A 10,970-nucleotide genomic window follows, 5' to 3' on the forward strand; every position below is an offset into this window, starting at 1 on the left:
ATTAAAAATAATTAATAAAAATAAAGTCAAAATTAGCCGACAGAGTCTAAACGAAAGTCGTAGAGCATGGTCTCACCTTTCCGTGGATATAAAGAACATCGAAAACGGAGTTCGTATGAAGAAGTTATGAATTTCCGAAGTTTATTAATCATTTTGTATTTAAATTTAAATCAAAATTCGGAAGCATTATCCGAAGGAGTCACCGATCTGATCCGAGGTACGCCCCGCGTACTCCGAGGGATGTCGACACTCGCACTCGAGCACTTCGGATACGTAAGCAATGACGTTTTGGGCAGTACGCCCCGCGTAACGCAGTACACCCCGCGTACTCCGAGGCTCCAGCCTCTATAAAAGGGGATCCGAAGGCAGCCATAATTCTTGTTCATTTTCTTCTCTTCTCTCTAGTCTTTTGCATCGTTTTTCGTGCCGAAGCTACCCCGAAGTCCCAGTATCATACTCTAGCCCCGAGGCAAGTCCCGAGATCCTGAAGATCCCGAGAAGCGCGGTTCCCGAGTCGAAGCTCTGCCCGCGAGAAGTTCGATTTTCGAGGAGATCTTCCAGATCTGATGTGGATTACTACTTCTATAAGTCGTAGTGCTGTCGGATCGTCTTCTGATCAAGTGAGTGTGTAGTTATTTCTTCTAATACAATAATACGAAGTATTTTATATAAAAATACGTGCTATGTGTATATATTTGGTTGTGTTATGTGTGAATGAGTATTCACTCTCTTCTATCTTACAGATCTGCTTATTTCTTTATGAGATATGTGTTATGTGTGTGTGTGCCTCGTCTGTTATGTGATATATGTGTTGATTCAAGCATGCTATACAGGTTTTCTTTAAACTATGTATACAAATGTATATTTTTATCTACTAATATGTTGGGTAGAACATGGGTAGATAGTTGGTGTGTAATAAACAGATGAGAGGCCTCGATGTTGTTGTTGTTGTTGATCTAGTTATTCAGCGGAGTATGGATAACGACCACGGACTCTTTCTAGACAGTCCAGTGGAACGCTAGCAGGTTCATAACCTGTAGGTGTTGTGAACGATGTGTTCACCGGTGTACTCTATCCCCCTCATGGTTGCCTTTAGGATATCTATTGTTGAGGAAACCCCTTCGCAGTGATGTCCGTCCCGATGAAAATCCTAGATTAGGTCCCTTGAGATAGTTGTTTTAGGGACGTAAAGTGAGGATAACGGGAATGGGTAATCGGGATAGTGATTGGTTGGTGAAATTAAATATAACTTATTTATTGTGGGTTGAAAACCCTATATGCTCACCAGGCTCCCAAGCCTGACCCACTCAGTTTTATTTGTATTACAGGAAGTGGCACAAGGGCGTAAGATGGATGGATCATCTTGTTGTTTTGTTTACAAGTCTGTATATGTATATATTTGTTGAATGACTTGTAATGTTTATCGTTTATGCTTTATGGTCTGTATCGGAACATGACATCCCGAGTTTTGATTATATAATGAAATGCATCTCTTGATGAAATGCTTTGATAAATATTATTTTATCATGTTTTGTTTTGGGAACAAATTCCGCAACTCTTTCAAATCAAAAGGATTTACTCTGAAAATATTTAAAAGCATAAATGAAAATCGGTCTTTTCTGGCCGAGATTTTGGGGATGTCACAGCAAGCTTAAGGGAGAGGGCACTCATACATCATTTCGAATATAAAGGATTAGATCGTATAGTTTAATAGAACTTAGTCATAGACATATATGAATATCATGTTGAAATAGTTCAACATAAGAAATTCGATATATGAAAATATTATAGCAAGAGATTGAACAGATATCGAATATAATAAATCAAGTCCCATATGCTTCGGATATAGGATCGATTACATATGTTGTAATATTAACTTATTCTGATTTTTCCAAATGCCTTGAACATTGAGAGAAATAGTATTAGAATTTTTTGTGTGGCTAGAGTTGCTAAACAATCGTCAAGAACATTCTAAGGTTTACTGAAGATTGTTTTCTTGTGGACACTTGGCACTAAGGTATTAATTTGGATGGACCATAGTGACATGATTCTGGATTGAGATGGTTCTTGATTAGAATTGATGGTTGTATGGAAATACAGAAATGCTTCCATAATGGGAGATATTTGCAAAGTCTGCATGTGAGTTGGAAAATTTAATGCAAGAATAAGTATTCAAGGAGTGTACCTTGAATTTGAACCTTCATTATCACAGAATTGTTTGTAGTAACAAAGTTCCAATGGAACATTCTATAATATCATTGGCTCGGTCTCTGTGACTTTGACGCCTCGATATCACAGAAGGTCAATGCATGTAAGGTTGGAATTCCATTACATTTTAGACAGTGATAAAAATTTGGAAATGTGAAATGAGCATCATTGGAATAGTGTCCAATCGATCTACTCACGAATGAATGACCATAGAGAGGCATACCATGCATGTTCATAACATGGCATAATTGGTGTTATTTATTTCAGGTGGTTAGTTGATTACTCGAAACATTATACAATGAATAAAGTCGTAATTATTATAGTGATTAAATAATAGAGATTTATTTATTTTCAATAGGTTTGGGACCATAGTAAATTAGTTTATTATTGTGTTTCACTTTGCATGGTTTACTTCCCGAATAATTTGATTATTCAAACTCCACAGTCATGTGTACTTTTGGAAGTAAATAGTGAATTAAGACTGTCCTGAATTGAATTGTAGATTGTCTAAAGAGTTTTAGACATAGCAATGGTATTGATACAATGTTCACGAGTACTTTGAAATACAAATTTAAGTATTGGATAAACCTACGCTCATAGAATTACTTCATGGAATTTATCACGAGTAATTCTGAGATGATAATATCCTATGATCTTGAAACGGAGATATATGAGTTGTAATGTACAAGTCGGTTGTACATTGGTAATGCGTAAACGCATCAGTAATTTGATGTTATAAAACGTATTGTCATGCGTGATTTGATGAGTAAACGATGCAAGCATATGATTCAAAGTTTATTCGTTCCTGTTGCCCTAATGGAAAAAGCGATATCTTTGGGCCCTCGGTGATTTGGTATTGCCTTATAGTGTTGGGCCTAACAAGGACTAGATTTATGTGTTCAATTAGAAATCCTATATCATCACAAATCAAAAATCCGGAAACAAAGTCTTAGACAATGAGATTGATTATATTCCATGTCTCATGTCTGAGTGATATTTAGCTGAACAAAGGATTATATGATCACTTATCTTAGGACACGTAACTGAGTGGGTCAGAGTTCAACAACGGCTTTTGGAAGCTACAATTTGATGATCGATTCAGAAGTTATACGAGAAATTATAGTTATAGACTTATCCAAGTGGGAGATAGTTGGATTAGGTGTCTAAGCCCATCACTAAAATTGGTATATACTTGAGTTGATAGTAACACAATCCTTTTGGGTTTCCCTTAAACCTTGCAATTGGACAAGATGACTTTTAAAGAGAGAGAGAGAGAGAGAGAGAGAGAAAGAAAGAGAGATTAATTTATTACAATTAATTAAATAAATGGTTTATTAATGTGTTATGAAAATAATATATTAATTAGAAATCATATTATTTAATTAATAATTAATCAGAAATTAATTGGAATTAATTTTGGGATTAATTGGATTAATTAAAAGTACCGAGACTGTTTGGTTATTTATTGATAGTTGAGAAAGGAAGACTCTAGAACATCATGGAATGATGTGGACGAAAATCATATAGGGTAAGGCCTAGATGATTTCGTCCAAGGCCCCTTAGATAAGGGGATTGGGCTACTTGGTCACCAAGCAATGGAATCTAGGACTTATCTCTTGAATCCTAACTTTGGCCCCAAATATCTTCAACTATATAAGGAACCCCTAGCCCATTGATTTTGTCCACTCCTTCCCTCTACAAGCCTTGGACAAAAAAAATTTCTCCCCTCTCTTCTCTCTTAAGTTATCCTCTTGCTAGCGTGGGTGTGGTTCCATTAGAGGTACAACATTTGTGGTGCTAGCTTCCAAGAGATTTTTCAAAGGGAATTTCTAGCTGTTTGATATACAGCTAAAAGGTAGGTAATCCTAAAACCCTCTCCTCTATTTTTTGAAAATATCCTAGAGTTTTTAGGGTTCTTTTTTAATGTTCTTAGTTATAGGTTCAATAGAAAAAACATAGATCCTATTTAGGTTGAATGCAAACTTAAGGGTTTTATTTTTGTTTGTTTACGTAAATCCCATCATATAGATCACCAGTGATCCTTTAGAATGTCGTGCTACAAGAAAATTGGTTATTAAAAAGATTAACTAAATGAGCAAAAGAAGTAATGGAATAATGGGGAATGTTGAGAAGCCATTTCAAGGTTGATCATGTGAGGGTTGAATCAAAACCCTTGCATAAACAATCTTCTTTTAAGTATCATGGCATATGGATGATTTCCCTCCTTTCCATGTATTGTGCTACGTGCTCCTTAAGACCCGTAGTTCCATCGTAGGGATTTATGTTGGGAGTTTGGAATCGTTTTTGAACTTCAGTATCGACTAATGCTGGAGAAAATCACGAGATCCTGTGGATTGCGGGAGATACTTCTTGTATCGGATGGACCACTACCAGTATGTTTGAGATCATATGTCTGAGTTGTTGAAGATCCCTAGCCATTATTGGACTTATCCCTGAATCAAGATCTATAGAGTTATTATTAAAGGGTTATTATTAAAAAAGTTACCAACGTTTTGGTTTGTAGGAGTAGTAAAGGTTTCACTGGGATCTTGGGTCACAGGAGCTTGGTTATTTAGGACTGCATCCCAAGTTGAAGCAACGACGAATCCTAGAGTTGTAGTCTCTGGACGTTTCCCTAAGGATCGTGTGTTATTAAGGACCATGGGTTGCATCATTGAGGGTGTTGCCACCTGGGGTTTACGTATCTCATCCCTTATCCTTTCCACCTCCTTGAGCAGTGTTCTATTGTTTTCCTATTGCTAAGCAACCTGTTGCATCAACATCTTCATCATAGAGAAAAGTTCATTCTTAGAGATCGGAGCAGGAGGATCCTAGGATCCTAGGGATCTTGGATTCACAATGTCAATAATGCTACACCTTATTTTACCTACTATATAACTAACTATTCGACTAAGGCAATGTAACTCTTCGCAAATAGTATAACACAGACAGTCGGGTATTGATCACAGGGAATGATTTAAGCTAACTAATTTATCTACTTAAAATTAATTTAAGAAAAGCAAAAGTAATTTGGTTTTTTTATCTGATTTTACAAGTTCAGAAAAACTTAATCTCCTAATTATCAAATTCAATCAATGACTAAAAACACTATTGTTTAGTTTGAATCCACTTCTCCTTAATGGTTAGCTACTAATTATTGATAAATCATGTTGGTTACCAATTATTATATTATTAGCAATTTAAGTCCAAATATACTAATATTAAACTAATTATTGTAGAACTATGCATGGTCACACATAATTTAACACATAATCAATTATGAATTATGAATAGAGCTATGTAAGATTGATTAAACAAACATAATTATAATCACAATATATGTTCTCCAGCACAACCAAATTTATTAACTTTAACTACTAACCTAAGATTGGTTCGATCCTAGCTCTAGTAATCTAATTGTCACTAAATTACTAGGTGTCAAGTTCATGCAATTTAATATCCACTAAGCTACACAGAAACTTGATTTCAAGCAATTTAAGTATCAAATATTAGCATGCTAGGTATTAACAATCAAACACAAGCAATTTACCAACTACCAAAATCCATAATTAAATAACTAAAACACGAGTTGAAGTTTCATCTAGCTAAACAGAAGTAGCTAGATTCAGCTACTCATGGCTGAATTCAAACACACAAACTCAATTAATAAAAATGTAGTTAATTGTACCAAATAAGTAAAAGTTTATGATCACTTCTTCTTCCTTAGATGTTAATGCTCGGATTCTTTAACTTAAACTCTTCCAGAAATCGTCTTTTAACCTTCTCAATCTCCGGAAGTCTTCTTAAATTCGTAAACACCAAGGATTTATATAGATTCTGAAAATTTCCCTGCTCACGTCGTGAGCTCAGCCAATATCCGTATCAAACACAGATTTTGGCCTCTGGATGCTTATCTTCTAGAAACTTAACATTCACATCGTGAGGTATGATTCCTCACGTCGTGAGGTCGTCTTTTGGCTGAAAAGTTCATCTTTTAAGCTCCAATCCTCCAAAGTTCCGATCCTTGTCGCTTTTGGTCCTTATTCCTCAAGATTGCTCATTTTGGCTGAACATTACAATTAGATCTTATAAGTACCACTCATATTTGCAAATAACCAAAATATTAATCAAAATGTATTCAAATATTGCCTAAAAATGTGTATAAATATGACAATGTCAATTCCCATGGATAGCGATTGGAGAAGCATTCTTCTTCGATGCATCGAAAGTTTTCCTTTGACCAGGGGGTCCGCTTGGCGGTGGTGGAAGATTTTTTGAAGCAATAGGAGGAATATAGGAGGAAGATAGGGTTGTTTGTGTAGACATTGTTTTCGAGAACTATGAACACCACGACCCCACGGTGGGCGCCAAATTGTTTTGGTCATGAGAGGTTGTGGTGTTGTTGTTGAAGTGATTATTGAAATTAGAACAACATTGAACAAGTGGTTTACAAGGAAATCCATTGATCCTTGATAGGATCTCTTCCATAAAACTTTAGGATGTGATAATGATCACCCGCCTTGTCTGATCTTATTGATTTGAATGTAAATTACTGAGATGATGATGAAAATACGTGTACAAGTGTTTGCCTAGCTCTAGGTCTGTTAGGTGTTAAAGAATTATGCCCGTTGTGTGTGTTTTACAGGTGTATATATAGTATAGGTTAAGTAAATAAAAGTCCAATATTTTCATGATCATGTTGAATTTGTATTTGCAAGTGCTTTGACTTGGTATTTTCGGGTCTTAAGTCTGATTAAAACGTTTCTTCATTATGAATGAGTTTTATGTTGACCTTTTCTACACATATGAGAAATAAACAAGAAATATAATCGTTAAACTTGTTAGGAAATAATAATGGTGATGTTCAAGATCCTGATGTATGTTCGGGATCCTGAGAGTCCTTTAAGATCTGGGATCCTGGATAGGTTTAAGGATCCTTAGATATCTTTGAGATCCGAGATCCTGGATAGGATTGAGGATCTTGGCCCTAACACCAGTAAAGCATTTTATTATATAACATGGTATAACAAATCTAGGATAAAATCATACCGCTGACCACAACCTGCTACCGCCACCTTCCACCTCCGACGACATTCTCTCGTAGTCGTCGGATGTGCCTTCATTATGCTTCATATTCCCTTCGTTTTTTTCTCCTCCTAAATAATAAAACAGTCCCCGATACCAAACTAGAGCTCTTACATCGATTTCTTCTACTGTCTCCTCGTTGGATGGCTTCTGCCTCTATGCCTTCTGCCTTTTCCTCAACTTGCCTCTTCTTTAAATCTATTTTCCACTTCTTCTACAAACGAACCACTGTTGGTCACCGCTTCTTCTTTCTCCTTCTCCAACGAGCAGTTGTTGTTAGCCATCATCATTAGAGCTTTGTCATTGTCGTTGCCGATGTCTTCATTTATGTTATGTTTTATGTTTTTGTTTTTCCAGTTTAATCGTCTCCTCCTGATCAAACTGCGATGGATGTTAATGATTATGGTTTAGGCCAAACCCTTTAGGGTTTAAATTAAATCTATTATGTATCCCGGTTTATATGAGGTTTAACCTCACTAACTATCAATGAAACATTCTATTATATAACACACTAAACATCATTTTTAGCTTTAGTTTTAAAATTTTAATATATTATTACATGTTCAATAGGTTTTGATGCCTATGTAGTACCCACCTTAGGTGTTGATGCCTATAAAAAATTATAAAAAAAAAAATAATAAAGATTTGGTTTGTCTACAAGTAGAATACGAACAAAATTGCATATAAAAAAGATATTAAAAACCAACCACAAAGAATCTATAATTCTTCCTCTTCAGTCACGTTGTGTTTCGTTAAATATTTCTTTGTCAAATATTTCAAATACCTAAAAATAAACCCATTTAAACATTAGCCATTAAGTTATATAGGCAATCCAAGTATCCAACGTAATAATCAACTAAAAATACCAACATCTAAAAATGGAAAAAATTGTAACTTCCATATGATGGAGGTAACGAAGAAAACAATACACACAGCGGATATGAAACATGTACTATTTAAATTATTTGAATATGCTAAACATACAATGTTGTGTCATTGTCACAACATAATGTAAGAAAAATAACTAGAATACCCTCTGTTTTCCCATGTGAATACTGCCCATATTAATGAGTACCCTTTTGTCATTTTTTTGTTTTCATCATTTTAATGATGAGGTGTATTTTAGTGACATGACCATAGAGTTCGTCAACAACATAACTTAGAAGAAACATATGATGCAAAGTTGCAAACCACCCATCTGTTTTTTTTCCAAAAAATACACAGTATTTCTGCAATATTTACCACCAGAAACTCCAATAATAATGAACTTTCCAACTTCTATCGATCAAATCAGAAGCTGCAAATATTAACTCAATGGCTTTGTGCTATTGTTTAAAAGTGTAACCATTTTAGGCAACGGTGTTAGAATTCTTTCATCTTCAAAACTAATTGAACTTCTTTAAAAACTTATTATTTGTTGTTTCCATAACATGTTGGTCATTGACTCCTTATATTTAAGTATCCATTCAAATATTGATCAATAAATCCTTTTGTACCACAAACTTGTGGTAATTACATTATGTTCTAACTTGTTACAAACTTGTGGTAAACCTCTTCGAAAAGAATGAGAAATCTAGATGAAACAATGATCAAAGTTGGTTAATATTTAGTAACATTTTCCCATTCTTAAATGGGACCTTGGTCTCTTAAAATCAAAGTACACTTGTTTTAAATAAACATCTTCATATACATTTCAATCCTTATTATACTAATTTCTTTATCACAAACAAGATGCTTTGGTTATTTTTGGTTAAATACAAGTCCAAAGCTAAAATATGGTGAAGTTCAACGAAGTGGCAACCAAAAAAAAAAGTAATATTGAATAAGTTTGGATTTTTGTAAACACGTTAAAATTTTGGATGTTGATCATATGACTTGTCTCTCTTATTGTGTTCAAAATATTCAATTAGATTAAGTTTAAGACGCCTTTTATCGTAGTTTTCCCAATTGTGTCGAAGACAATTTATACCTATACACATGATTCGAATTAACCTGGATTTGATTTGATGTATTCATCATAAATCATCAAGCACGTAAAAACATCCTTACAACCTGACGTGTTCAATTTAATGGATTCCATTCATTTAAAACTAAATCAAGTAGCATAATTTTCATCAAGAAAATGACAATTGCGATCCCAAACATGAGTATATGTATAAATAGTAAAGTAATATGTAAATCTAATAATAATAATAATAATAATAATAATAATAATAATAATACCTGAGAATGTTAAGTCCGAGGTGACGGTGGTTTTGTTCTTATCTTGCGAAATGGAGATGGACTCGCTGAGAGCTCCAGCATTGCCACAAATTTTGATGCGCTCATGTAAAAACTTTTCCAATAACGCGATGTCCATGATCTTATCCTCCACCGGCTTCCTACAATCGATCGTAAAAGGCACTCCTTTCTTATTCCCCTTGCCTGCGACACCGCTCACGACCTTTACCCATCGTCGCAGCTTCTTAGACGTCAGTGGACGAAGGATTCCGGTGTGTTTGGTAAGCCAGATGGTAATTTAAATTTGAGGAAATTACGTGAATGGTCCATGTAGTTTGAGATAATATTTGCTTTTGGTTTCTAATTCATTTTTTCCTAAAATGTAGTTTTGTTGCTGTTTGGTCCCTGCCAAACTTAAAAAGACTATCGCCTTTCTTTATTTCTTTTTTAATTGGTTTATTTTTTATTTTTTATTTATTAATTAAAAAATGTTTAATGCCATCGTCTCTCGTACGACGAAGGTCATATTCTCCATCCGTTATAAATCAGAAATCAAAATAGTAAACCTTTAAATGGGATCAACAAGAAGATATGGAGTAATAAAAAAGTAGCAGATATACAAAACAAAGGCATGTAAATTCTCTAAAAACAATCAACACAACGAAATTTCATAAAAAAGTGTAGAGATGAAACAATTAACAAAATCACGAACCCTAAATCCTTATTCTCATCAAATTAGTCTAACCAGACTTGTTTCCAAGGGAATTCATTCAAGAAAAGAGGAGGGAAAGATGAGCTTCCTGTGAAGTTGAATCCATAAAAGAAAATTTATGTTGTTTCCAATAAAACCCACCACCACCATCACTTCTGCCACTTGAATCCATAAAAGAAAAAATGAAAATGATGATGTGACGGTGAAGTTATGCAGGGAATCAATTTGTTTTCATTGGTGGCAAAAAAACAAAAAACAATGATGGTCTTGGATATGGTTCAGGCCTACCAGGGAGAGGAGCGGATAAAGGAGAGGTGATGGTCTTACGGGGGACTCCATAGAACATTGAGGGTGCAACGAGAGAGTATCGATTTCTGGAGAGCATTGAGGGCTTAGTGAGAGTTTGGAACTCCGAGGATGCAAGGTGAAAAGAGGTTGTCGATTTGGTGTCTTAAGTCTCCTTTGTTAGGCATTTACTTATGGTGAGATTGAAAATAGGAAATAGGGAAAAGATATGTAGTTAAGGTATGGTGGATAAAGGTAAATGGATAAAAGTAAAGGTAAGGGTGGGACCCATCTTATTTATTAAATATTTTTTAATAAATATATAAGAAATACATAATTAACAAATAAAAAATTAAAAAGGACAATATAGTCTTTTTTTTAGGTTTGATAGAGACCAAATACACAACAAAATTACATTTTAAGGACCGTCTGAGTCAAAAAGATAATTAACAACCAAACA

The 10,970-nt window shown here is 34.6% G+C and overlaps 1 long non-coding RNA gene across 1 annotated transcript; it reads right to left on the minus strand.

The window, feature by feature from the left end:
• Window positions 1-7,878: 7,878 nt before the first annotated feature.
• LOC145058974 (uncharacterized) lies at window positions 7,879-9,786 on the minus strand. Its single transcript, XR_013686592.1, has 2 exons — window positions 9,517-9,786; window positions 7,879-8,077 (listed from the first exon to the last, which is right to left on the minus strand). It is a non-coding gene; the product is annotated as an uncharacterized LOC145058974 (long non-coding RNA).
• Window positions 9,787-10,970: the final 1,184 nt, after the last annotated feature.

Source organism: Lactuca serriola, chromosome 6 (genome assembly GCF_051521515.1).
Source record: "Lactuca serriola cultivar US96UC23 chromosome 6, Lser_US96UC23_V15, whole genome shotgun sequence".
Classification (NCBI taxonomy): domain Eukaryota; kingdom Viridiplantae; phylum Streptophyta; class Magnoliopsida; order Asterales; family Asteraceae; genus Lactuca; species Lactuca serriola.